Here is a 27,346-nt window from a genome sequence, read left to right on the forward strand (position 1 = left end):
AACACAGTACACATTCTTCTCTAGTGCCCATGGAACCTTCTCCAGAATAGATCACATCCTGGGTCACAAATCAGGTCTCAACCGGTATCAAAAGATTAGGATCATTCCCTGCATATTTTCAGACAACAATGCTCTGAAGCTAGAACTCAATCACAAGAGGAAAGTTGGAAAGAACCCAAATACATGGAGACTAAACAGCATCCTTCTAAAGAATGAATGGGTCAACCAGGAAATTAAAGAAGAATTGAAAAAATTCATGGAAACAAATGGTAATGAAAACACAAAGGTTCAAAATCTGTGGGACACAGCAAAGGCAGTCCTGAGAGGAAAGAATATAGCGGTACAATCCTTTCTCAAGAAACAAGAAAGGTCTCAAGTACACAACCTAACCCTACACATAAAGGAGCTGGAGAAAGAACAAGAAAGAAACCCTAAACCCAGCAGGAGAAGAGAAATCATAAAGATCAGAGCAGAAATCAATGAAATAGAAACCAAAAAAAAAAAAAATAGAAAAAAATCAATGAAACTCGGAGCTGGTTCTTTGAAAGAATCAATAAGATTGATAAACCCCTGGCCAGACTCATCAAAAAGAAAAGAGAAAGGACCCAAATCAATAAAATCATGAATGAAAGAGGAGAGATCACAACTAACACCAAAGAAATACATACAATTATAAAAACATACTATGAACAACTCTACGCCAACAAATATGACAATCTGGAAGAAATGGATGCATTCCTAGAGACATATAAACTACCACAACTGAACCAGGAAGAAATAGAAAACCTGAACAGGCCCATAACGAGTAAGGAGATTGAAACAGCCATCAAAAATCTCCAAACAAACAAAAGCCCAGGGCCGGACGGCTTTCCAGGGGAATTCTACCAAATATTTAAAGAAGAATTAATACCTATTCGTCTGAAACTATTCCAAAAAAGTAGAAATGGAAGGGAAACTTCCAAACTCATTTTATGAGCCCAGTATCACCTTGATCCCAAAACCAGACAAGGATCCCACCAAAAAAGAGAACTGCAGACCAATATCCTTGATGAACACAGATGCAAAAATTCTCACCAAAATACTAGCCAACAGGATTCAACAGTACATTAAAAGAATTATTCACCACGACCAAGGGGGATTTATTCTAGGGCTGCAGGGTTGGTTCAACATCCACAAATCAATCAATGTGATACAACACATTAATAAAAGAAAGAACAAGAACCATATGATATACTCAATAGACGCTAAAAAAGCATTTGACAAAATACAGCATCCCTTCCTGATCAAAACTCTTCAAAGTGTAGGGATAGAGGGCACATACCTCAATATTATCAAAGCCATCTAAGAAAAACCCACCGCAAATATCATTCTCAATGGAGGAAAACTGAAAGTTTTTCCACGAATGTCAGGAACACGGCAGGGATGTCCATTATCACCACTGCTATTCAACATAGTACTAGAAGTCCTAGCCTCAGCAATCAGACAACAAAAGAAATTAAAGGCATCCAAATCGGCAAAGAAGAAGTCAAACTATCACTCTTCGCAGATGATATGATACTGTATGTGGAAAACCCAAAAGACTCCACTCCAAAACTGCTAGAACTTGTAAAGGAATTCAGTAAAGTGTCAGGATATAAAATCAATGCACAGAAATCAGTTGCATTTCTCTACACCAACAACAAGACAGAAGAAAGAGAAATTAAAGAGTCAATCCCATTTACAATTACACCCAAAACTATAAGATACCTAGGAATAAACCTAACCAAAGAGGCTAAGAATCTATATGCAGAAAACTATAATGCACTCATGAAAGAAATTGAGGAAGACACAAAGAAATGGAAAAATGTTCCATGCTCCTGGATTGGAAGAATAAATATTGTGAAAATGTCTATGCTACCTAAAGCAATCTACACACTTAATGCATTCCCTATCAAAATCCCATCCATTTTTTTCAAAGAAATGGAACAAATAATCCTAAACTTCATATGGAACAAGAAAAGACCTCAAATAGCCAAAGGAATATTGAAAAAGAAAGCCAAAGTTGGTGGCATCACAATTCCAGACTTCAAGCTCTATTACAAAGCTGTCATCATCAAGACAGCATGGTACTGGCACAAAAACAGACACATAGATCAGTGGAACAGAATAGAGAGCCCAGAAATAGACCCTCAACTCTATGGTCAACTAATCTTCGACAAAGCAGGAAAGAATGTCCAATGGATAAAAGACAGCCTCTTCAATAAATGGTGCTGGGAAAATTGGACAGCCACATGCAGAAAAATGAAATTGGACCACTTCCTTACACCACACACGAAAATAGACTCCAAATGGATGAAGGACCTCAATGTGAGAATGGAATCCATCAAAATCCTTTAGGAGATCACTGGCAGCAGCCTCTTCGACCTCAGATGCAGCATCATCTTCCTAGGAGCATCGGCAAAGACAAGGGAAGCAAGGGCAAAAATGAACTATTGGGATTTCATCAAGTTCAAAAGCTTTTGCACAGCAAAGGAAACAGTTAACAAAACCAAAAGACAACTGACAGAATGGGAGAAAATATTTGCAAATGACATATCAGATAAAGGGCTAGTATCCAAAATCTATAAGGAACTTAGCAAACTCAACACCCAAAGAACAAACAATCCAATCAAGAAATGGGCAGAGGACATGAACAGACATTTCTGCAAAGAAGACATCCAGATGGCCAACAGACACATGAAAATGTGCTCCACGTCACTCGGCATCAGGGAAATACAAATCAAAACCACAATGAGATATCACCTCACACCAGTCAGAATGGCTAAAATCAACCAGTAGGAAATGAGAGGTGCTGGCGAGGATGCGGAGAAAGGGGAACCCTCCTACACTGTTGGTGGGAATGCAAGCTGGTGCAACCACTCTGGAAAACAGCATGGAGGTTCCTCAAAATGTTGAAAATAGAATTACCCTATGACCCAGCAATTGCACTACTGGGTATTTACCCTAAAGATACAAACGTAGTGATCCGAAGGGCACGTGCACCCTAATGTTTATAGCAGCAATTTCTACAATAGCCAAACTATGGAAAGAACCTAGATGTCCATCAACAAATGAATGGCTAAAGAAGATGTGGTATATATACACAATGGACTACTATGCAGCCATCAAAAGAAATGAAATCTTGCCATTTGTGATGACGTGGATGGAACTGGAGGGTATCATGCTTAGTGAAATAAGTCAATCGGAGAAAGACAACTATCATATGATCTCCCTGATTTGAGGACGTGGAGATGCAACATGAGGGGTTAGGGGGATAGGCGAAGAATAAATGAAACAAGATGGGATTGGGAGGGAGACAAACCATAAATGACTCTTCATCTCACAAAACAAACTCGGGGTTGCTGTAGGGAAGTAGGGTTAGGAGATGGGGAGGAGGGTTATGGGCATTGGGGAGGGTATGTGCTATGGTGAGTGTTGTGAAGTGTGTAAACCTGGTGATTCACAGACCTGTACCCCTGGGGATAAAAATATACTATATGTTTATAAAAAATAAGAAATATAAAAAAAATTTTAAAAAGTGAAGGAAAAATAAAGAAAAATAATAAAAAAGAAAAAAATATATATATTAAACTGGTGATGAGAACAGGGTCACCCCGTTAATTTTGGGAGTATTTTGGTCTCTTAGAAGAAACTACCTCCCCAAATTTTAAATAATGAAAATATAAGGGTAAACACAATGAAGGGATGGAATATGCCTATAAGGATGAAATTTTTTTTTAAATTCTAAAAAAGGAGTTAACAGGATAAGTTGGTTGGGAGAATAAAGAAAAAGAAAGTGGAGAGAATTGGCTCAGGCTGGAGACAAGAACAAAGACCTGTGCTAGATTTAGGTTATATTTTGATATATTAGAAGAAGTTGTATCCCAATTTTTTTTTAGAAGTAAAAACCCTATGTTTATACAAAAAATAACATTATATACAATGAAGGATAAAATATGACTATAATAATGAAGGTTCAAATAATAATTTTTTGAAAGGTATTGTTAAGATAAACTAGTTTAAAAACGTTACAAGAGGAAAGGGTTAAAGTTAAAAAATTAGCAGAAGAAAAAATAAAATTAAAAATATATATATTAACTTTGCAAGTCTAAGGAATCATGGGCAGAAAGCCATGAATTCCATGCTTTGCTTTCTCCTCCTCTGGAATTCCCCTGTTCTCCTTGGTAAGTGAACTTGGTTGTGGCTGGATTTCTTGGTGACCTTCTTGGGGAGGTGCCTGTTGTAGTGATTCTCAAGTATCTTTGCCCGAGGTGGAATTGCATGCCCCTTACCAGGGGCCAGGTTAAGTAATCTGCTTGGGTTTGCTTTTAGGGGCTTTTGTTCCTCGAATGCTTTCCATAGAGTTCTGGAAGATGGGAATGAAAATGGCAGCCTCCCAGTCTCTGTCCTGGAGGAGACAACAGTTCAGGGTCCCACTCCTCAGTGCACCCTTGGAGAAAAGCACTCAATCACTCCCATCTCCCTGGCCTCTGGCTGCACTCCAAGCTCACCCAGCCTGTGATCAAGTGTCTCTGTCTCTGGCACACAGCCCTGCCTAGAGTCTCTGAACCCCACAGATCCCTGAGATCTTCCAGGGCAGTCTCCCTAGATTTTGTTGTGTCCCTGCTCACAGAGCAGTTGTCTGTGCCACGGATCATGATAAGTTAACCCCGAGTTGAGAGCTCACTCCTTGGATCTGTCTCTGTAGCTGGCTTCCCTGCTCTAACACCTGTGAGCTCTGTGACACTCAGACACCCCCAATCCTTCTGTGACCCCACGGGACCTGAGACCACGCTGTCCCCACATGGGCTTCACCCCGGTTTGGCCTTTGGAGTGATGTCTGTCAGTGGAGCAGACTTTTAAAAGTTTTGATTTTGTGTTCCATTGCTCTGCCACTTGCCAGGAGCCGGCCCCTGCCCCTGTGGTCTATCTTCCTGTCACTTTGGATTCACTTCTCTGCCGGTCCTACCTTTCAGAAAGTGGTCAATTTTCTGTTTCTAGAATTGTTGTTCTTCTTCTCTTTGATCTCCTGTTGGATTTGTAGGTGTTCAAAATGATTTGATAAGCTATCTAGCTGATCTCCTGCTAATTGATGTCCTGTCAGCCTGCTACTTCTCTGCCATCTTGACTCGTCCTCTTTTTCTTTTTTCTTGCCCAGGGCACCTGGCCTGTCTGATAACTATAATATAATCATGGGAAGGATAGATATAACTTAGAATCTGTTAAAAATGACAATAGGTACCGCATGGAAACTCTTAGGATAAACCCCACAGAGTCATACCAGGACTTAATTATAATTTTGGGTCTCTCAGAAATAAAATTATAAACTCGTCAATCAGGAATCACCTGGTCAGCATTACTTAAGTAATCTGCCTGAGAGACCCTTGCCATCCCCTGAAGGAAAGTAACCTTGCAATAACCAACTCACTTATTAGCCAGCAAAACTTCTTTCTTCCAGCTCTATTCTTCCTATAAAATTCCATTTTGGGCAGCACCTTGGAGCTGTTTTCTATCTCTTATATTGGTTGCTGTTCAGTTCAAATCGATTTTTGTTCAAATAAGCCCTTAAAATATTTAATATGCCTCAGTTTATTTCTTAACACAGCCAATCAAGATTCTTATGAGTGGGGTTGTGATTTGTTTCTAATCTAATTTCTCTCTAAATTTGCTAAGATCTTTGGAAAGTGGAAATAAAAATGCTTCACAATTTTAAAGATCTGTTGCTGTCCAGGAGACAGATTAATTCTTTGTGGTGATGGGTCCAGGATACATACACAAGGACATTGCATAAGAAGACCTGAAGCTTACAGAGCCTAATTATGGAGTTCTGGAAAGTAAGATAAATTGTAAGGGACCAAAAAAAAATGAGACTTACTGTCCACCCCAGGTCATTCTGCTAAATTCACTTCTTGGCTTTGAACATTTACATGTTATCTATATATTCTGGCCCAGAGATAAGGATAGGGAGCTCTCTGTAACTCTTGTCTGGAAAAGGAAGTTAAAAAGGTACCTTGGAGGTGTTTTGGAAGAATTTGGGGAGCTAAGGAAAGCTGCTGAGGAATTTGGGCCCAGATATTAAGAAGGGGAATTTGTATTGGATATGGATTTCAGTATTTGATATGTTTAATTTCCATTATATATACACCTTTGTATATACTTTTAAATTTGGTATTCCCGAAGGTACCAATAAGACAGTTACTTAGGATGAAGGATCTCTAATTTGTTTTTCAACTACAGAAGTTTTTTTTTTTCTAATTCAAAGTGTATATCATTTGACAAATAGGATCTCAATAGTGATTCAAACCAATAAACTTCTTTATGGCTTAACCATGGACACAAAAAGTATCCCCAAGGAGGGTATAAAAGATGCAGGCCTCATAAGATCCAGAAATTTCATGCTCAGTTGCCCTAAAAAGTGTAGACCATTGTTGTCACTTGTACTAAGAATGGTTTAGTGAGAATAGTGTCTCCTGTTTCCCATGAGATCATGAGACACTTGCAGTCACAGATCCACTAATCTGTGATGCCAGGTAGGCACTACTAGAATGGAACTTTTACAACACTGGAAGACTATGAAGGTTGAGATGGCAAAGATCCTACATGACAAATTCCCTTGTGAGCTGGCACAGTTAGACAAAAAGAACAGTGCTTGTGCCTCCATGTCTCAAAGTCTCAAGCTATTTTATTGGCCACCAGATACACAACAGTACAAACACCTTCTGGCTAGTGGATTCCATAGAAAATATTCTCACTTGTCACAAAGATGAGATCTCAGGACATAAAACAAGGTAAAAGGAAACCTCATCTGATTTTTACATTGCAGGTTCACAGTAAAGTTTGTCTAAATAGACACTGGTCTGGTGAGAAGCATGAACTCACCAGTGTGTGGCCAGCTCTAACAAAAAGCATATTAAAGAAGCTATGCCTTCTAACCTATGGGTTTCCTCTTTATAACAAAATGACACAAAAGACAGAGACATAAGAAAACAATTACCATCTTTTAAAGAAAGAAGACCAATAGAAATCAAAGGTACTTATAGAAAATCTTTACCAGAGTTGCTGTATACAAGAAACTAGTTCACACTAATGTCTTCTCCTTCTAGTCTAAATTTAGAAAAACAAAAGAGCTTTCACCACTCTTTCTTCCAAGAGATTCCTCAAGCAGAGATCCGGGAGACTGATGTAAAAATTCTTACCTTCTGCAGTTTCTGTCAGAGATCTTGGGATTTTTGAGCAGCAACAACCCCAGAATAAATAATATTCATCTGTGGATGAATCTGTGGAGAGCCCCACATTGAGCACATTGAGCACCAAATATTTTTTTTTTTTTTCTCATTTTATTTATTTTTTCAGCGTAACAGTATTCATTCTTTTTGCGCAACACCCAGTGCTCCATGCAAAACGTGCCCTCCCCATTACCCACCACCTGTTCCCCCAACCTCCCACCCCTGACCCTTCAAAACCCTCAGGTTGCCCCAACCTCCCACCCCTGACCCTTCAAAACCCTCAGGTTGTTTTTCAGAGTCCATAGTCTCTTATGGTTCGCTTCCCCTCCCCAATGTCCATAGCCCGCTCCCCCTCCCCCAATCCCACCTCCCCGCAGCAACCCCCAGTTTGTTTTGTGAGATTAAGAGTCATTTATGGTTTGTCTCCCTCCCAATCCCATCTTGTTTCATTTATTCTTCTCCTATCTCCTACCCCCCCATGTTGCTTCTCCATGTCCTCATATCAGGGAGATCATATGATAGTTGTCTTTCTCCGATTGACTTATTTCACTAAGCATGATACGCTCTAGTTCCATCCACGTCGTCGCAAATGGCAAGATTTCATTTCTTTTGATGGCTGCATAGTATTCCATTGTGTATATATACCACATCTTCTTTATCCATTCATCTGTTGATGGACATCTAGGTTCTTTCCATAGTCTGGCTATTGTAGACATTGCTGCTATAAACATTCGGGTACACGTGAGCACCAAATATTTAAGGGAAGAAATTTTTTCCTTTTTCCTTCTAGGTTTTGTGGCTAGTCTAACAATTCAATTGATATGACATATTAGGAAAATAATATGTCATAAGATATATAATGTAATATATATATGAAACTAATTTTTCCTATATGTATTTATATATAATAATATATATTATATACCATTATATATTATTATAATATATATTATAATATATTAATTATAATATAATAAATATAATATATTTTAATTTAAAATAAAATATAATATATAATAATATAATATATTTTTATACATTTTATATTATTTTTATACATTTCATACATTTTATAAAATTATACATTTTATAATATACATTTTATACATTTTTATACATTTTATATTATTTTTATATATTTTATACATTTTATAAAATTATACATTTTATAAAATGTATTTTATACATTTTATACATTTATACATATATGTACATATATGTATAATATATAATAATACATATTATATATTATATTATAATAATATATAATTAATATTAATAATTAATATAATAATATATATTATACCTATAGGAAAAAAATTAGTTTCATAAGCACAGGAATCCCATTAAAAAAGAGAGAGAGAGTCAAAGCAGTAGCCAAAGCAGGCAGCTTTTATACCTTTTAGACAAGAACATAATAAATTTGTGAAGAAATGACAAGGCAAAATTTTTTGATCTTGGTGTAATAAATGATTGATGAAGAAATAAGTTTTTTTCTACGGTCTTCTGGCCCATAAATTCCTTATGTCTTGTAATAAGGGTCTCTTTTACCTGTTACAAGTGAGACAGAACATTGATTGGACTTAGGTCCCCCAACCCTAACTGCCTAACTCAGTGTTCCTTGACAGCTAAAAATCTGTGTCTCTTGGGTAGCATATCTTGCAGGAATGTGGAAGCAGGATGCTTACCTAAAGGAGGTACTCAACTATGAAAATTTGTGAAGACTAAACCAAACCAGTCTGTGCCAAGGTTGGCCCCAGTGTTGAACTTTCATTGACATTTTTCTTCATCATGACACTAAAAATCACTAGGGGAACATTTAACATGCTACTGAGACATATGATTCATGACAAACCAATTCTGTCCACTGTGTCCGTGTGTCCAACTTCCTGTATCTCTCTGTCCTTACATGCTTAAAGGTCACTCCTTTCCTGCCTCAACCTCTTTAAAAACTTTCCTTGACCTTTGTTCAGGAAGCCAAACTGAAGTATCTTTTCCTTCATGCTGTCTCCCTTGTTCTCAAGCATAAGCCTAGGCTGGAACACCCATTTGGCCCCTAATAAATTTCTATTGCTGGGAAAGCCCAAAGACCTAAGTTGATAACACAGGGAAGGTACCCTTTATATGGGAGATTTATTTCCTGCTTTCAATGGGACATAAGAGAATCAGAATGTATTTTTTTTCACTGTTTCTCAAGTAACTTTAATTTAAAATAATCAGTTTGCCAAAATGGCATATTTTGGGGTGGCATAGTCAGATCTCCCTCAGTTACTTAAGGGACAGATGCTGCTGCTCACTCTTCTGTCTTTTTTGGCTCACAGAGGCCAAACTCTGTGAAGTCATCTGGATATTTAGAAACCCTAGCTATGCATTGCTGTCAAAAACATCCTCTTTTTCATGCAATATATCTATGTTACTATGGAAGATGAACATAATGCCATGAAAGGTCCAGGCCCTGTCTTTGGAAAATACAATTGCATTCCTGCTCACAATCCCATTTCTAAGAGAATTAGAAAGAGGCCTTCTTGTATATTGGTAATATCTAAATAATAGTTCAGTAGCTAAGAGAGACTTGGAGCAAGTGGTGACTTGCTCTAACACTGACTGAGGCAACACCAGAAATAACATTGATAACAGCCATCCCATTATTCATTGATTACTTAGCATGTGTCCTTTCCTGACAGAAAATGTAAGCAGATAGAGTTAGACATTCCCCAAAAAAGAGAGATGAAACATAGCTTTTGTGACATAAGAGCAGTCATTTTATGCCCCCAGCTATTTTCTGTGATCTATTCCCTACTTGTCCAAGCATACTTCTTGCAGAACTTCCTAGGAGGTGTCAGCATTACAAATAAATACAAAAGCCTCAGTAGTTGAGGACTTTTAAGGGGAAAAAAGGGAGGAATGCAAAAACTAACAATCTCTAGTGTAGCCTTATCAGAGACAATAAATCAGTGGTTAAAAACTCCCAGTGCTATTTCAAAAAGTAAACAAGGCCCTGCACTCCTTACTCTGGATAATGAGCCCAAGATCTCATCTCAGAGCATGCCCATAGCCCCTTTCTTGTTCAAAAGTTATCTCTTCTTCATTATAATACTATAGTCTCTGTGCTAGAAGAGCTCATGCTTCATCAAAACAATAGAATGCATGTATAGTCATGTTTTCCAAGTATTCCTGTTTAACCTCATGCTTGCCTTTAAAGTGATAACAAAGCCTCTCTTTCTGAATATTCATCCTGCTATGGGAAAATAATCAGACTGGTGAGAAACCAAGCAACACTCAAAGAAGTAGAGAATTCAGGTTTATTTTATGCTGGTGGGCTGAGAGGAGCTTGCACTCAAAATTCTGGGTTCTGAGTAGTGGGGCTACAGAGATTTTATAGAGCAGTGCATGGGGTCAGGTTACAAGGGCTGTGCTGACTGCTGGTAGGTGGGTTTAAATTGTGTGTGTGTCGGGGGGAATAGTGCCATAGGCAGGAACAGTGGTCAGAGCAGTGACAGGAAGCTTGTTTACAGAAGCAGAAATAAGTGGTTATCTGTTGTTCAAGCAGGGCTTCTGGTCATCTCTTAGTATTGCTAATAACTTTCCATTATCTGGGGACTGTTGGCCTGGGCCTGCTCTTGTTAATCTTCCTATTCAGTCCTAACTCTAAGTAAAATGAACTCACTAACCCTTCTTCAGAGAGTCATGGCTTTGGAAGTCATTCCCCTGCTCTCTCCTTATTTGTTGCAAATAAATTCCCTTCGTGTGACAACTCCGCCTAGTGCAATCTCTGCCTATAACTCACCAAGGTCTGAACTCACATTGTTAATTTATAACAAATAAGGTCCTCCCATGAATTTTACCCACCTGCCTAGTCTCACTGATTTTAGAAAGGCATTTTCTTTTTTTTTTTAAGATTTTATTTATTTATTTGACAGACAGAGATCATAAGTAGGCAGAGAGGCAGGCAGAGAGAAAGAGAGGAGGAAGCAGGCTCTCCTTCTGCTGAGCAGAGAGCCTGATGCAGGGCTCGATCCCAGGACCCTGAGATCTTGACCTGAGCCAAAGGCAGAGACTTTAACCCACTGAGCCACCCAGGTGCCCCGATAAAGGCATTTCTACCCTCAGGAACTGACAGGAGAGAAATGAGCTTTCCAGGATACCTGCTCAGAGGGCTGAGAGAGACAAATGACCACAGTCACATGTTTGCCAGGGCAAGGAAAATAAAAGTAGAAAAAATCAAGATAAAGCAATCATAATTGATAATGACTGCCTAAAAAACCACAAACAACTTCTAAGGGCGAAGAGCCATTTCACAGTGGGATCTGTCAGTTTCATTTCAAACATAAAGGAGGTTCCAGAGGGGAAATTTCATTTTTAGAGTTGCTGATTACTGACTGGAATCCAGAAATGTTACTAGGGCAAGTTTATCTTTAGGTGAATTAAGTGTCCAGGGTACTCATAGTCATTTAATTGCATGTACTTATGAGTATGGAGAGTAAACTTTGATAGCCAGAAAGGTTGTCTCAGGTTCCCTGGGATATTTTTAAAATCTAGGAAGAAAGAAATATGTCTAAGGCTTAGGATGCTACTATAAAAACTACACAGTGCAGGACAACTAGTATTTTCCTTCCAAAAGGCATTGGCCTTCTGCTGAAAATCAACAGTGCATTAAAGTTTATGCAAGAAGGAGCATGAAGGAGAGTGGTCAACTTATGACCAGTCCCTGGATTTTGATACATCTGGGACACTAGCCAAGTATGTTACTGAGGAAGACACTGGGAAAAGCCATACTGCATTATGAAGAAGTCTGGTAGTGCAGAGGGAAGGAGGATAGATCCTTTTGATCTTTCTGTCTGTAACATTCTCCTCACTGATTCTTTCCTGAAGCAAAATTTGAGGAGTAAATAGGATCAACTCAGCTCTGTATCTCCATGTTCCAATCTCCATTTCCTTTGTGCAGCCCTCATTATACTATACAGAGCAAGTTTCCCCTGGATGGATAGTGGCCCATTCAATCAAGTGAGCAAACTGAAGATGAATTTAACAGCATTAAGGGCATCATCCCAATCTTTCTAGGGTACATGGGGACCATCATCTTTCCTTGGACAAGTTTCCTTCTGGAATATTTTTTTTCCCAAGCTGCCTTTCTTAAGCAATTCTTTTGGGAGGAAACTACAATACTGCTGGCTTATTGATGCTAGACTGAGCTTTATTTCCCTGTTCATCTTAAATTCTTTATAGATTGAAGACAGAGATTTGATCCTTTTCCCATAACTTAAGTCTGACAAAGAAAGAGTAGATGAGACAGCCCAAAGTCAAGCTCATAATCTATAGATTAAACATTACCTCAATTCAAATCCTATCAAGTTTTATGTTGTGGGTGTATGTACAAGTTGAAAAGCTTGTTCAAAAATTCTTATGAAAAGGCAAAAATGACAAGAATAACTTTTTCAAAGATTTTATTTATTTATTTGTCAGAGAGAGAGAGAGAGAGAAAGCACAAGCAGGCAGAGTGGGAGGCAGGCTCCCAGCTGAGCAAGGAGCCTGATGCAGGACTCAATCCCAGGAACCCAGGATCATGACCTGAGCTGAAGACAGAGGTTTAACCACCTGAGCCACCCAGGCATCCCAATAATACCTTTTCTTTTTTTTTTTTAAAGAGAAAGGCTGAAAGGCTAGCACAACTGAGTATCAAGGCCTACTACAAAGCTAACTAATTTAGATAATGTGGTACTGATGCAAAAAGAGATGAACTAGCCAAAAAGAACAGAGTCCAGAAATGGATCCAGGCATAAAGTGTTTTGGATTTGCAACAAAATGTGGCATTGCATTGCCACATCCATGAAAACATGTCCTTTTGATAAGTGACCAGTGGCTATGTGGACATGCAATTGGAAGAAAATGCACTCGGGCTATGGACATTGGGGAGGGGAGGCGAACCATAAGAGACTATGGACTCTGAAAAACAACCTGAGGGTTTTGAGGGGTCAGGGGTGGGAGGTTGGGGGAACAGGTGGTGGGTAATGGGGAGGGCACGTTTTGCATGGAGCACTGGGTGTTGTGCAAAAAGAATGAATACTGTGATGCTGAAAAAATAAATAAAATGGAAAAAAAATGCACTTGTGTGGTACTGTAAAGTGAAATATCAATTTTTTAAAGCTGTTTATATAGCTTTAGAAAAAACTTGCCTCCAAAATTCCTTAGAGACTTAAACTATCCCAAACCCCCTCCCAACTTTAAAGTATATAATGGACCACTCATGACCACTGTGCAGCTTTTTCTGCCCACAGGTCCTATTCCCATGCTTTAATAAAACAACATTTTTACACAAAAGATGTCTCAAGAATTATTTCTGGGCCATTGGCTTCGAAACCTGATGTCTTTCTACATCAGTTGTGATGGTTTCTCATTTTTTAAAAGATTTTATTTATTTATTTGACAGACAGAGATCACAAGTAGGCAGAGAGGCAGGCAGAGAGAGAGAGAGAGAGGAGGAATCAGGCCCCCTGCTGAGCAGAGAACCTGATGTGGTGCTCCATCCCAGGACCCTGAGATCATGACCTGAGTCGAAGGCAGAGGCTTAACCCACTGAGCTATGCAGGTGTCCCTCTCATTGGTTTTAAATGATGGTCAGTGCATTGTTGCTGGGGCAGAGAGACATCTTACTTCATTTCCTTAAAAGCCTTAAGGCTTCTTACTCCATTCTAATGGAGCAGAGTCACAGTGCATCAGTTGACATGGCTGGTCTGACCATGTGGCCTATAGACATAAGCAGGATGCCATTTCCGTACTGGCCAGCCCCATCCACCAACTGGACTACAGACTCCACAAGGACAGGAGCTGTGGTTGACCAGCTTCTTTCCTCAGAGCTCCAAGCCACAGAGTGAGATCTCACTACATCTTTATTGGGTAGCTATGAGATATGGGTCAGGAAAAATAAAAGAAATATGGGTCAGAACTCTTATTCCTTTCTACTAATGGGAAATAGAGATTTGCCTCAAAGGACAATTACTAATGATAATTAAAAATTATTGCAGGATAAAGCTGGTAAGAAATAAAAATGTCTCCCTGGGATGGGCAGTTGCATGTATTTATTCATACATTTATGAGTGGGAAGTGGAAGATACTGGATAACATTTGGCTAAAGACAAAAGGAAGAGAATAACTCAATTGGAATCAAAGGGAGCAGAATTTGCCACTCCGAAATAGGCCTCTTTGGCAATAAGGATTATTTTAGGCCAAATATTTATTTTAGAAAAAGCAAACATAAGCCCTGAAAACTGATTGGACTCACCTTTCTGCAAGATGTCTGGAAAAGACATTTACATTTATAAGGAAAATATCCATGTATAAGGTTATCTCCTTGTCTGTACTGGAGAGAAAAGGATGACTAAAACAGTAGGAATTCTTATCAAAGGAGAAGGCCCTTGTTTACTGGATTTTGCCAATAGCCTTCTGTGACTGGCCTCCACTCCCTCCAATATCTCATTTTGTCTTTAGCTAGAGGTTTTATTTAAGGCGATGGCTTGGGCCATTTGGGGGAGTAACTCAGTTTTCCTGGGTATCTCCCATGTATACATGATATTAAACTTCTGTTTGTTTTTCTCCTGTTAATGTGCTTTTTACATTTTTAATTTTTTAAATTTTAATTCCATTAAAGTTAACATAGTGTTATAGTAGTCTCAGGTATACAATATAATTAATCAACAATTCCATATATTACTCAGTGGTCATCAAGATAAGTATATACTTAATTCCTGTCATCTATCTGAGCCATATCCCCCACTCACCACCTTCTAGTAACCTGCTATAGTTAAGAGTCAGTTTTAGGGCACCTGGGTGGCTTAGTTGGTTAAGCAGCCAGCTCTTGGTTTGGACTCAGGTCATGATCTCAAGGTCCTAGGATTAAGCCTCTCATGTGGCTCCACTCTCCTGCTTGTGGCTTCTTTCTCTCTCCATCTCCCTTTTCCCCTCCCTTGGTTCATGCTCTCTCTATCTCTCTAAAATAAATAAATAAATCTTTAAAAAAACTCATGTGCATTTTCAATAACAGTCCAAGAACATTCCTTTTACTCCACATCATCACCAACAGTTGTTGTTTTTATTGTGCTTTGATTTTAGCCATTCTGACAGGTGTGAGGTGATATATCATTGTGGTTTTGATTTTCATTTCTCTGATGATTAGTGATATTGAACAACCTTTGATATGTCTGCTGAAATCAATTTGTATGTCTTTGAATAAATGACTGTTCATGTTTCTGCTCATCTTTTAATTGGATTATTTGTAGGTTTTTGTGTTCACTTAAATAAATTCTTTATATATTTTTGATACTAACCCTTTATTGAATATATAATTTACAAATATTTCCTTCTATTCAGTAGGTTGCATTTTAGTTTTGTTGATTGATTCCATTGCTTTGCAGAGGCTTTTTTTAAATTTTTCTTTATTTTTTTCCATTTTATTTATTTTATCTGCGTAACAGTATTCATTGTTTTTGCACAACACCCAGTGCTCCATGCAAAACGTGTCCTCCCTATTACCCACCACCTGTTCCCCCAACCTCCCACCCCTGACTCTTCAAAACCCTCAGGTTGTTTTTCAGAGTCCATAGTCTCTTATGGTTTGCCTCCCCTTCCAAATTTTTTTTTTAATAAACATATAATGTATTTTTATCCCCAGGGGTACAGGTCTGTGAATCGCCAGGTTTACACACTTCACAGCACTCATGATAGCACATACCTTCCCCAATGTCCATAACCCCCTCCCCCTCTCCCAATCTCACCTCCCCCCAGCAACCCCCAGTTTGTTTTGTGAGATTAAGAGTCATTTATGGTTTGTCTCCCTCCCAATCCCATCTTGTTTCATTTATTCTTCTCCTATCCCCCTAACCACCCCTGTTGCTTCTCCACGTCCTCATATCAGGGATATCATATGATAGCTGTCTTTCTCTGATTGACTTATTTCACTAAGCATGATACCCTCTAGTTCCATCCACGTCATCACAAATGGAAAGATTTCATTTCTTTTGATGGCTGCATAGTATTCCATTGTGTATCTATACCACATCTTCTTTAGCCATTCATTTGTTGATGGACATCTAGGTTCTTTCCATAGTTTGGCAATTGTAGCCATTGCTGCTATAAACATTCGGGTACACGTGCCCCTTCGGATCACTATGTTTGTATCTTTAGGGTAAATACCCAGTAGTGCAATTGCTGGGTCATAGGGTAGTTCTATTTTCAACATTTTGAGGAACCTCCATGCTGTTTTCCAGAGTAGTTGCACCAGCTTGCATTCCCACCAGCTTGCATGTGTAGGAGGGATCCCCTTTCTCCGCATCCTCGCCAGCATCTGTCATTTCCTGACTTGTTGATTTTAGCCTTTCTGACTGGTGTGAGGTGATATCTCATTGTGGTTTTGATTTGTATTTCCCTGATGCCGAGTGCCGTGGAGCACTTTTTCATGTGTCTGTTGGCCATCTGGATGTCTTCTTTGCAGAAATGTCTGTTCATGTCCTCTGCCCATTTCTTGATTGGATTGTTTGTTCTTTGGGTGTTGAGTTTGCTAAGTTCCTTATAGATTTTGGATACTAGCCCTTTATCTGATATGTCGTTTGCAAATATCTTCTCCCATTCTGTCAGTTGTCTTTTGGTTTTGTTAACTGTTTCCTTTGCTGTGCAAAAGCTTTTGATCTTGATGAAATCCCAATAGTTCATTTTTGCCCTTGCTTCCCTCGCCTTTGCCATTGTTCCTAGGAAGATGTTGCTACGGCTGAGGTTGGAGAGGTTGCTGCCTGCGTTCTCCTCAAGGATTTTGATGGATTCCTTTCTCACATTGAGGTCCTTCATCCATTTGGAGTCTATTTTCATATGTGGTGTAAGGAAGTGGTCCAATTTCATTTTTCTTCATGTGGCTGTCCAATTTTCCCAGCACCATTTATTGAAGAGTCTGTCTTTTTTCCATTGGACATTCTTTCCTGCTTTGCCAAAGATTAGTTGACCATAGAGTTGAGGGTCGATTTCTGGGCTCTCTATTCTGTTCCACTGATCTATGTGTCTGTTTTTGTGCCAGTACCATGCTGTCTTGATGATGACGGCTTTGTAATAGAGCTTGAAGTCCGGAATTGTGATGTCACCAACTTTGGCTTTCTTTTTCAATATTCCTTTGGCTATTCGAGGTCTTTTGTGGTTCCATATAAATTTTAGGATTATTTGTTCCATTTCTTTGAAAAAAATGGAGGGTATTTTGATAGGGATTGCATTAAATGTGTAGATTGCTTTAGGTAGCATAGACATTTTCACAATATTTATTCTTCCAATCCAGGAGCATGGAACATTTTTCCATTTTTTTGTGTCTTCCTCAATTTCTTTCATGAGTACTTTATAATTTTCTGTGTATAGATTCTTAGCCTCTTTGGTTAGGTTTATTCCTAGGTATCTTATAGTTTTGGGTGTAATTGTAAATGGGATTGACTCCTTAATTTCTCTTTCTTCTGTCTTGTTGTTGGTGTACAGAAATCCAACTGATTTCTGTGCATTGACTTTATATCCTGACACTTTACTGAATTCCTGTACAAGTTCTAGCAGTTTTGGAGTGGAGTCTTTTGGGTTTTCCACATATAGTATCATATCATCTGCGAAGAGTGATAGTTTGACTTCTTCTTTACCAATATGGATGCCTTTAATTTCTTTTTGTTGTCTGATTGCTGAGGCTAGGACTTCTAGTACTATGTTGAATAGCAGTGGTGATAATGGACATCCCTGCCGTGTTCCTGACCTTAGCGGGAAAGCTTTCAGTTTTTCTCCATTGAGAATGATATTTGCAGGGGTTTTTCATAGATGGCTTTGATAATATTGAGGTATGTGCCCTCTATCCCTACACTTTGAAGAGTTTTGATCAGGAAGGGATGCTGTACTTTGTCAAATGCTTTTTCAGCATCTATGGAGAGTATCATATGGTTCTTGTTCTTTCTTTTATTAATGTGTTGTATCACATTGATTGATTTGCGGATGTTGAACCAACCCTGCAGCCCTGGAATAAATCCCACCTGATCGTGGTGAATAATCCTTTTAATGTACTGTTGAATCCTGTTGGCTAGTATTTTGGCGAGAATTTTTGCATCTGTGTTCATCAAGGATATTGGTCTGTAGTTCTCTTTTTTGGTGGGATCCTTGTCTGGTTTTGGGATCAAGGTGATGCTGGCCTCATAAAATGAGTTTGGAAGTTTTCCTTCCATTTCTATTTTTTGGAACAGTTTCAGGAGAATAGGAATGAGTTCTTCTTTAAATGTTTGGTAGAATTCCCCTGGGAAGCCGTCTGGCCCTGGGCTTTTGTTTGTTTGGAGATTTTTGATGACTGTTTCAATCTCCTTACTGGTTATGGGCCTGTTCAGGTTTTCTATTTCTTCCTGGTTCAGTTGTGGTAGTTTATATGTCTCTAGGAATGCATCCATTTCTTCCAGATTGTCAAATTTGTTGGTGTAGAGTTGCTCATAGTATGTTCTTATAATTGTCTGTATTTCTTTGGTGTTAGTTGTGATGTCTCCTCTTTCATTCATGATTTTATTGATTTGGGTCCTTTCTCTTTTCTTTTTGATGAGTCTGGCCAGGGGTTTATAAATCTTATTGATTCTTTCAAAGAGCCAGCTCCGAGTTTCATTGATTTTTTCTATTGTTTTTTTTGGTTTCTATTTCATTGATTTCTGCTCTGATCTTTATGATTTCTCTTCTCCTGCTGGGTTTAGGGTTTCTTTCTTGTTCTTTCTCCAGCTCCTTTATGTGTAGGGTTAGGTTGTGTACTTGAGACCTTTCTTGTTTCTTGAGAAAGGATTGTACCGCTATATTCTTTCCTCTCAGGACTGCCTTTGCTGTGTCCCACAGATTTTGAACTGTTGTGTTTTCATTATCATTTGTTTCCATGAATTTTTTCAATTCTTTTTTAATTTCCTGGTTGACCCATTCATTCTTTAGAAGGATGCTGTTTAGTGTCCATGTATTTGGGTTCTTTCCAGCTTTCCTCTTGTGATTGAGTTCTAGCTTCAGAGCATTGTGGTCTGAAAATATGCAGGGAGTGATCTTAATCTTTTGATACCGGTTGAGACCTAATTTGTGACCCAGGATGTGATCTATTCTGGAGAAGGTTCCATGTGCACTAGAGAAGAATGTGTATTCTGTTGCTTTGGGATGAAATGTTCTGAATATATCTGTGATGTCCATCTGGTCCAGTGTGTCATTTAAGGCCTTTATTTCCTTGTTGATCTTTTGCTTGGATGATCTGTCCATTTCAGTGAGGGGAGTGTTAAAGTTACAATAATTACAATTATTTTGTAATATGTAAATACTACAATTACAAAAATTACAATAATTATTGTATTATTATTGATGTGTTTCTTTGATTTTGTTATTATTTGGTTGAATAGTTGGCTGCTCCCACGTTAGGGGCATAGATATTTAAAATTGTTAGATCTTCTTGTTGGACAGACCCTTTGAGTAGGATATAGTGTCCTTCCTCATCTCTTATTATAGTCTTTGGCTTAAAATCGAATTGATCTGATATAAGGATTGCCACCCCAGCTTTCTTCTGATGCCCATTAGCATGGTAAATTGTTTTCCACCCCCTCACTTTAAATCTGGAGGTGTCTTCGCGTCTAAAATGAGTTTCCTGTAGGCAACATACTGATGGGTTTTGTTTTTTTATCCATTCTGATACCCTATGTCTTTTGATTGGGGCATTTAGCCCATTAACATTCAGGGTAACTACTGAGAGATATGAATTTAGTGCCATTATTAGTCTGTAAGGTGAGTGTTACTGTATATTGTCTCTGTACCTTTCTGATCTACTACTTTTAGGCTCTCTCTTTGCTTAGAGGACCCCTTTCAATATTTCCTGTAGATCTGGTTTGGTGTTTGCAAATTCTTTCAGTTTTTGTTTGTCCTGGAAGCTTTTGATCTCTCCTTCTATTTTCAATGATAGCCTAGCTGGATAGAGTATTCTTGACTGCATGTTTTTCTCTTTTAGTTCTCTGAATATATCATGCCAGCTCTTCCTGGCCTGCCAGGTCTCTGTGGATAAGTCTGCTCTCAATCTAATATTTTTACCATTGTATGTTACAGACTTCTTTTCTCGGGCTGCTTTCAGGATTTTCTCTTTGTCACTAAGACTTGTAAATTTTACTATTAGGTGACGGGGTGTGGACCTGGATTTTGATGCTTGTTCCCTTTGCCATATTAGGGAAATTCTCTCCAATGATTCTCTCCAATAGACCTTCTGCTCCCCTCTCTGTTTCTTCTTCTTCTGGAATCCCAATTATTCTAATGTTGTTTCGTCTTATGGTGTCACTTATCTCTCGAATTCTCCCCTCATGGTCCAGTAGCTGTTTGTCCCTCTTTTGTTCGGCTTCTTTATTCTCTGTCATTTGGTCTTCTAGATCACTAATTCTTTCTTCTGCCTCATTTATCCTAGCAGTGAGAGCCTCCATTTTTGATTGCACCTCATTAATAGCTTTTTTTATTTCAACTTGTTTAGATTTTAGTTCTTTAATTTCTCCAGAAAGGGCTTTAATATCTCCAGAGAGGGTTTCTCTAATATCTTCCATGCCTTTTTCGAGCCCGGCTAGAATGTTCAGAATCGTCATTCTGAACTCTTGATCTGACATATTACCCATGTCTGTGTTGATTAGGTCCCTAGCCTTCGGTACTGTCTCTTGTTCTTTTGTTTGTGGTGATTTTTTCCGCCTTGTCATTTTGTCCAGATAAGAGGATATGAAGGATCAAATAAAATACTAAAAGGGTGGCAAAGACCCCAGAAAAATGCGCTGTAACCAAATGAGAAGAGACCCCAAATTGTGGGGGGGAGAAAGGGGGTAAAAAGAGGTTCAGAAAAAAAAAGAAAAAATAAAACAAATAAAGAAAAAATATAAAAAAAGAAAGAAAAAATATATATATTTAGATAAACTAGTCAAAAAACGTTAAAAAAGAAAAGGGTAAAAGTTTTAAAAAATTTAGCAGAAGAAGAATAAAGAAAAAAGAAAAAAATTGAAAAAAGAAAAAAAAAATTGAAGTAGCCGCAAGACTAAAGAATCATGGGGAGAAAGCCATGAGTTCCGTGCTTTGCTTTCTCCTCCTCTGAAATTGCGCTGCTGTCTTAGGAATTGAACCTACTTTCCTTGATAGATGATCTTCGTCCTGGCTGGATATTTTATTGATCTTCTGGGGGAGGGGCCTGTTGTAGTGACTCTCAAGTGTCTTTGCCCGAGGCGGGATTGCACCGCCCTTACCAGCGGCGGGACTAAGTAATGGGCTCCGGTTAGCTTTTGGGAGCTTCTGTTCCCTGAACGCTTTCCGTAGAGTTCCGGAAGACAGGAATGAAAATGGCAGCCTCCTAGTCTCCGGCCCAGAGGAGCTGAGAGCCTGGGGCCCCACTCCTCAGTGCGCCTCCAGAGGACAGCACCCAATCACTCCCGTATCCCCAGCCTCTAGCCGCGCTCCGAGCTCACCCAGCCTGCGACCAGTTCAAGGTAACCCCGAGCTGAGAGTTCAGTGCTTGGCTCTGTCTCTGCAGCCGGCTTCTCCGTTCTAATACTTGCGAGCTCTGCGACACTCCGACACCCCCGATCTTTCTGTGACCCTGCGGGACCTGGGGCCACGCTGACCCCAAGTGGGCTTCACCCTGGTTTAGCCTCTGGAGCAATGTCCCTCAGTGGAACAGACTTTTAAAAGTCCTGATTTTGTGCTCTGTTCCTCTGCCGCTTGCCGGGAGCCGGCCCCTCCCCCTGCGGTCTATTTTCCCGTCATTTTAGATTCACTTCTCCGCCAGTCCTACCTTTCAGAAAGTGGTTGATTTTCTGTTTCTGGAGTTGCTGTCCTTCTTCTCTTCGATCTCCCATTGGATTTGTAGGTGTTTGCAATGTTTAGATAAGCTATCGAGCTGATCTCCTGCTACCTGATGTAGTCTCAGCCTGCTACTTCTCCGCCATCTTGACTCCTCCTTGCAGAGGCTTTTTATTTTGATTTGTTCCCAATAGTTTATTTTTGGTTTTTGTTTCCATTGCTTCAGGAGGCAAATCTACAGTTGTGACACCTGGTTTTGTTTTGTTTTTCAAGATTGCATTGGCTATTCTGAGTATTTTTTTATTTCATTCAGGGTCTTTTGTGGTTCCATAAAAATTATAGTACTGTTTGTTCTGTAAAAAGTGTTGTTGGGATTTTGATAGGGAATGCATTAAAAACATAGATTGATTTAAGTAATATGAAAGTTTTACATTATTTGTTTTTCCAATCCATGAGCATGAAATATATTTCCATTTGTTTGTGTTGTCTTCAGTTTCTTTCATCATTGTTTTATAGTATTCAGAGTACAAGTCTTTGACCTCTTTAGTTAAATTTATTTTGGGATAATATTCTTATTCCTAGGTACTTTTAATATTTGTGGTGCAATTATAAATGGGATTGTTTCCTTATCTTTCTGCTACTTCATTACTAGTGTAGAAAAATGTAATAGATTTCTGTATATTGATTCAGTATCCTGCAAACTTACTGAATTAATTTATCTATTTTAATAGTTTTTTTTAACATTTTTGGCATCTTTAGGGTTTTCTATACATAGTATCATGTCATATGCAAACAGTGAAAGTTTTACTTCTCCCTTACCATTTTGGATGACTTTTGTTTCTTTTCTTGTCTGACTGTTTTGGCTAAAACTTCAAATGCTATATTGAATAAGAGAGGTGAATGGACATCTTGTCTTCTTCCCAATCCCAGGGGAAAAGTTTCTAGTTTTTCACCATTGAGTATGATGTTGGCTGTGGGGTTTTCATAGATGGCCTTTATTACATTGAGGTATGTTCCCTCTAAACATACTTTCTTGTGGGCTTTTTATCATGAATGGACATTATACTTTGTTGAATGCCTTTTTCTGCATCTATTGAAATGATCATATAGTTTTTATCCTTTCTTTTTCTGCTATGAGGTATCACATTGATTGATTTGTGAATATTGAACCACCCTTGCAACCCAGGAATAAATCTCACTTGATCATGGTGAGTGATTTTTTAAATTTGTTGTTGGATTCAGTTTTAATATTTTGTTGAGGATTTTTATATTTATGTTCATCAGAGATATTTAGTTCTATTTTTACTGCCTTTATCTGGCATCGGTATCAGGGTAATGCTGGCCTCATAGAATTAATCTGGAAACTTTCCTTCCTCTTCCACTTCTTTTTTAATAGTTCAAGCAGAATAGGCACCATCTCTTCTTTAAATGTATGGTAGAATTGGCTTATGTGGCCATTTGGTCCTGGACTCTTGCTTGTTGGGAGTTTTTTGATTACTGATTCAACTTTACTGCTGGTCATTGGTCTGTTCAAATTTTCTTTCTTCCTGATTCAGTTTTGGGAGGTTATATTTTCTAGGATTTTTTTTTCCCATTCTTCTAGGTTGTTCAATTTGTTGGCATATAATTTTTCACAATATTATCATAAAAATTTGGATTTCTGTGGTGTGAGTTACTATTTCTCACCTTTGATTTCTGATTTTATTTTAGTCCTTTCTCCTTTTTTCCTTTTTAAAAATTTTTTTGATGGGTCTGGCAAGTGTTTTATTAATTTTGTTGATCTTTTCATAGAACTAGTTCCTGGTTTCATTGATCTATTCTATTGTGCTTTTCAGGGTTTGTTGCTGTTGTTGCTTTGTTTGGTTGTTTTGTTACTGTTGTTTTAAGTTCCTATGCCATTTATTTCTCTTTTAATCTTTATTTCCTTCCTTCTACTGATTTTCAGTTTTATTTTCCTTTCTCCTTCTCCTTTAGGTGTGAGTTTATGTTGTTTATTTGAGGTTTGTTTTTGTTTTTGCTTTCTTGAGGTGACCTGTATTGCCATAAACTTCCCTCTTCGATTTTGATTCATCCCAGAGATTCTGGACCAGTATGATTTCATTTTCATTTGTCTCCATGCAAGTTTTGATGTCTTTGATTTCTTGGTTGACCCATTCATTGTTTAGTAGCATGTTATTTAATCTTCATATATTTGTTATTTAACTCCATATATTTGTTTACTTTCCAGGGTGTGTGTGTGTGTGTTTGTTTGTTTGTGTGTGTGTGTGTGTGTGTGTGTGTGTGTGTGTGTGTGGTTGAATTCTAGTTTCATAATGTTGTGGTCAGAAAAGATGCATGGTAAATCTTCAATCTTTTTTAACATTTTGTGGCTTAATGTGTTATTCTGGAGAATGTTCCATGAGTACTTGAAAAGAATGTGTATGCTTTTATTTTAGAATGGAATGTTCTGAATTTATTTGTTAGATCCCTTTGGTCCATTCAGATTTATAGCTTTTCTGTTGATCTCATGTTTGGATGGTCTATCCATTGATATAACCAGGGTTTTAAAGTCATCTATTATTACTGTATTGCTATGGGTTACTATGTTTGTTATTAGCTGCTTTATGTATTTGGGTGCTCCTATGTTGGGCATATACATTTACAATCATATCTTCTTGTTGGATTGTTCACTTTATGATTATATAGTGTCTTTCTTTGTCTCTTGTTATAGTCATTGTTTTAAAGTCTGTTTTGTCATACATAAGCATTACTACTCTCATTCTCTTTTTACTTCTATCTGCATGATATATGATTTGCCATCCCTTTCAATCCTCATGTGTCTTTAGGTGTAAAATGAGTCTCTTGTAATATAGGTGGGTCTTGTCTTTTTATCCATGCCATCATCTTATGTCTTTTATTGGAGTGTTTTTTAAATTTACACTCAGAGTAATTATTGATAGATATATAATTATTGCTATTTTGTTATTTGGTTTATGGTTGGTTTTTATTTCTTTTCTGTTCCTTTCTTCTCTCTTCTCTCACAGATTTTTGGCTTTCATTAGTGGTATTCTTGGATTCCTTTCTTCTTGCTTTTTGCATATCTATTATTGTTTGCCAATTTGTGGTTACCATTAGGTTTGTATATAACATTTTACAAATATAGCAGTCTATATTATGCTCATGGTTATTTAAATATTGACCCATTCTTTACTCCTCTCCCCAATACATAAGTATACAGTGTCATAATTTACATGTAAATCCCTTTATAGATTTTTATAGATATACTTAGATTTACTGCTTTTGTGTCCCTACATTTCTTATTCCTACTTATGTTCTTTCCTTGCCACTCAATGAGTCCCCTTTAATATTTCTTGTAGGGGTGGTTTAGTGGTCATGAACTCCCTTAGTTTTTGTTTCTCTGGGAAACTCTTTATCTCTCTTTCTATTCTGGATGGTAGCCTTGGTGGATAGAGTATTTTGGGCTGCAGGGTGTTTTTTGTTTGTTTGTTTTTGTTTTTGTTTGTTTCCTTTCAGCACTTTGACCATGTTATGCCTCTCCCTCTGGCCCACGAAGTTTCTGCTGAAAACAAAAAATCAGCTGATAACCTAATGGGTTTCCCTTGTATGTAACTGTTTTCTTTTTTCATGGTGCTTTTGAAATTCTCTCTTTATCCTTACATTGTTGCCATATTAATTACTGTATGTCTTTGTATGTATTGCCTTGGGTTGATTTTTTTGGGGAATCTCTGATTCCTGGATCTGAATATCTGTTTCCTGCCCACTGCTTGGGGAATTTTCAGCTATTATTTTCTTCAAATATTATTATATTTCAAATAGTTCAAATATTATTATAATGGAAATAAATTTCCTGCCATCTTTTCTGTCTCTTCTCATTCTGGGACCCCTATAATGCAAATATATGCTTGATGTCGTCACTGATTTCCCTATGCCTATTTTCATTTTTATTATTTTTTCTCTCCTGTTCAGCTTGATTGGTTTACATCATTCTGTCCTCAAGGTCACTAATTCTTTCTTCTGCATTCTCTATCTTATTATTTATTCAATCTAGTGTTTTTTAATATAAGATATTGTATTCTTCATCTCAGATTGGTTCTTTTTAATGTTTTCTATCTCTTTGAGATCCTCCAATCTTTTATCAAGCCCAGTGAGTATATTTATAATAATTATCTTAAATTATCTATCAGAGATATTACTTGTTTCTTGCTGTGATTTTATCCTGTTCTTTAATTGGGGACATCCTCCATTATCTCTTTATTTTGTCTAACTATGTCTTTTTCCAATTATAAAGAAAATCAACTGTGTATCCTGCTCTTCAAAAAGCATGTTGGTACCAGAAAGAAATGCAGTAGCACCAAGCTACAAGCACTTTTCCTGTGTTATCCACTGAGAAGCTTTTTTTGGTGGGTGGAATCTGCTGTCAAAGCAAATGTCTGACCCCAGCCCATTGCTGGGTCATAATTGGCTTGGTATGTGTGTTTGTCTTCCACTCTCCCCCAGGCAGGAGTCACTTTGGAATGGTGTTGGTTCTTGTTAGGGCTGTTTGCACACCCCCATGCTTATGGCATAGCTTTGGATGAGCTCTTTACAGGGGTTTTTAGAAGGAGGCAGATTCATAAGAGAATGAGGGGGCAGGACACCTGGTGCTAGCACAGTTCACAGCAATTTACTGTGGAAGGGCACCTGCAGCTGTGGGGATCAAGGCAGGCCAGGTTGAAGGCAGCAGTTCTGCAGAAGTGCATTAGGGTATGGCAGTGCTATTAGCAAGTTTTGAGCATATCTGCTGGGGGAGGAGACCTGGAGTTGAAATGTGACTGGAGGGGAGGTATCTTCAGAATAATGTGAGAGTGGGGCATACTGTTAGAAAGTTAGGTAGGAAGTGTTGTTGCTCTGGTGGATGCAGGTATCTGAGTGTCTAAGAAGGGAATGGGGGAGGGAAATGTCTCCCTATAGCTCCTTTGTTGCTCAATGATTCCTGCCTCTCTAGCACATGCTTTCAGATCAGTAAACCAATCTCCCTCCTATATAACACAACCATTTTCCAAACTGCAGCATCTATGCTATATCTCAGTGGGGCTCTTTTTTGTGCTATCTCTTTAAGTGCAGGTACTCAATTTTCTATCACCCTATAGCTCTCTCAGAACTAGGTCCCTGATGTTTAAAGTCCTAGGTGTTAAGTACACTGATTGCAAGTACTCGTGACATTTGGTCTCTGTGGTTTCCAATACCAAATGTATGGGGATTCATCTTCCCCATGTATGTTTCCTGTGTCTAGGGTGCCTGGTATGATG

This window comes from Meles meles, chromosome 8 (assembly GCF_922984935.1).
Source record: "Meles meles chromosome 8, mMelMel3.1 paternal haplotype, whole genome shotgun sequence".
NCBI classification, from domain to species: Eukaryota; Metazoa; Chordata; class Mammalia; order Carnivora; family Mustelidae; genus Meles; species Meles meles.